Source organism: Pinus tabuliformis, chromosome X (assembly GCF_031772625.1).
Source record: "Pinus tabuliformis cultivar Carrire ecotype Pingquan chromosome X, CPIR1, whole genome shotgun sequence".
Taxonomy (NCBI): domain Eukaryota; kingdom Viridiplantae; phylum Streptophyta; class Pinopsida; order Pinales; family Pinaceae; genus Pinus; species Pinus tabuliformis.
Genome location: NC_142308.1, coordinates 491,299,799 through 491,302,537, shown reverse-complemented (window position 1 = coordinate 491,302,537; position 2,739 = coordinate 491,299,799). Strand labels below are relative to the sequence as shown.

Here is a 2,739-nt window from a genome sequence, read left to right as displayed (position 1 = left end):
AGTTAACAATTTATTCCAAACTGAAATTAGTCAACACTATAGTGTAGATTCTTTCTTATATAATGAATCACTACAATATGCAATCTTGTTAATATCGTGGTTCAATAAAAATCTACTCTATTTATGAATAAAATTTATGTAAAAAGAAATTGAAAATATATTAATAATATTTTATTAATTTATATTATCTATAAGATTATTTATTTCATGTTTTTAATTATTATTAATATAAAAGGATATTCATTTTTTTGAAAAATTGATAATGCATTCTATAGAAACCATCATGTTTTCTAAGAAAAATCAATATATGGAAATATGACTAGAGACTTTTGATACATATGCATTTCTAAGTTGAGTGCTTAGATAAACTGAAAAATGAAAGCATGACTTAATTTAAAAATTTCAATCCAAAATTTTAAGTGCAGCAAGTGTGAAACAAAAATCAATGAAATTTTTTGTTGAAGGAATAGATACATCTACATTTTTCTGAGAAATTCTCCCATTCTAGCTTCCCATATACCACAGTTGTGCAAGGTCACACCTCAAGAACCATTATTGTATTGGACCATAATGTATTATTCCCTAACTTCATGGCTCTACCATGCTTAGAACCATACCTTTTCAGACAAGGTACCTAAAATGCCCCTACAATAAAAAAATTATTAAAGCAACCAATGAGTGGAAATCCACTTTTCCCAATGCCTCAATAAAATCCCACCTAACCATAATTTAAAGATCCCATGGTTTCTTCTCTCCACATTAAAAGTAATTATATAATAAAAAAATTGCCCTCTTGGTTGAGAAGGCAATGTACTAGATATTTACGCACAGATTTAAATGCTTCATTTTCTATGGTAAATAACATGGAGGAGGTACTTATTACATGTTTGATCTCATTTATAATGGTCCACAAAAATTAGTTAACAAGATTATATTACCTTCGCTTTCACAGAATCAAATCCCAATATATGTGATCCAGTTAACTTTTAAATCTTGAGTTTTCAGCGACCTATTTCACATGCAACCTGTGTTGCTACATACTAGTATAATTAATCACTGTGCTTCGGGTCATAGTGGATTTCATTAAATTACAAAGGATTCTTTCTACATTTTTGAAGAAAATTTGTATACACAAGAATTTTTTCCCTTTTGATAACATGTTAATTTGATTCTAACATCTTATCTTCACAACAAAAAAAGGAAAAAGAAAAGCTAAGAAACATTGTTAAAGCATTTTACACACAAATACAACCTTGATACACATTAATGGCTAATTGATCATTGAAAAATCCAACACAAAAGGTTTAAAATTCAAGTAGGCACATTAACATTAGTGCCCACCTCCAGTAATTAAAATTTTGAATTTATTGATGAAAAGAATGAATGAGGTAACCCAGGAATTAATCTTATATAAACAAGTGTAACCCTCATAGTTGAGATCAAATGGTTGAAATAAAGTTCAAATAATGTTTCCTTGTAGAATTCCATATACATGGATGGGTATTTCCAAATATGACAACAGAATTTCATCATTGAGCAGCGTAGCCTAAAAGCCAAGATTCTAATGTTTTAAATATGTAAAGTTGTACCATTTTGATTGAACTTTGTGTCTTGCAATTAATTTTTGGTGTGATATAAATTTTGTTGGCCACAAAAAGATGCTACATATACAAATACAAATAAGGCAATCATTAGCAATGATAACACTATAAAACTAACTTGAAAAAATTCCAGAAGTTGTCCTCGAATTCCAAATTCCTTAGACTCACCTACTATTTCATGATCCTCAATGTTGCAATCAGATGGGATCACATGGCCATATAAAGTAAATAAAACCTGATAAAACCAAGTACCCTAGAATGTAAATGTAATGCAACCTAATACATCTACCACAAAATTCTTGGGAAATGTTGTTGCCAATATTGTGGATCTAATATAAAGACCCATAGGAAACATTAGGATTTGGTGATGGTGGCCTTCAAGACTAGCATGGCTTGTAGAATGAAAGCTAAATAGGAGATACTCTGCAAAAAATTCCATTGTTGCAATGATCTCCAACACTTCATGTGGAAGAGGAAAATAATTGTTATGAAACAGGGTCATCTTGATTAAAACAAAATAGCCAAAGAACAAAAGCACTAGTAACTACAATCTAATCTGAAAAGCATAACATAAATATAAAATAATAAGAAGAACCCTAGTGATTATAGATTTTCCTCAAATATAGTAGAAAAGTGCATTGATAACTTCCAAGTCACTCTTGTACGTAAAGCCTTCGAGAGACAAAACACTTGGTCATTCTAGGATTCCATATTTTACAAAAATTAACTAGTGAATACAGAAAAAAGGTAGGGCCCAACTTCTCTTCGAGAATTAGGGGATTTTTGAGGTCTAAAATGGACCTCCTAAGGAAATTATAAAATAATAGTGGAAATAATCAAATAAGATTACATTACATCATCAAATTTTAGACGGAAAAAATAAAAAACATTTTTTTTTCACATGGTATTTTCAACTTATCTCCATATGGTTTTGCTCAAATTTCAAGTGGAAACAATAATTGGATGTATAATTTGATTCCTCATCCAAGAAGTACCCATGTTTCATAATTTCGAAGGATCCTACTACACGGAAAATGAGAAATACATGAAAGACGTGATTGCAATAACGATTTTTCATGTAGCAGGGTCCATAGAAAGTATGCAACATGAGTACTCCTTGGATGAGGAATTAAATTTT

The 2,739-nt window shown here is 30.0% G+C and overlaps 1 pseudogene; it reads right to left on the bottom strand.

The window, feature by feature from the left end:
• Positions 1 to 1,569: 1,569 nt before the first annotated feature.
• On the bottom strand, positions 1,570 to 2,103 carry LOC149140811 (uncharacterized; annotated as a pseudogene).
• Between the last annotated feature and the right edge of the window lie 636 nt (positions 2,104 to 2,739).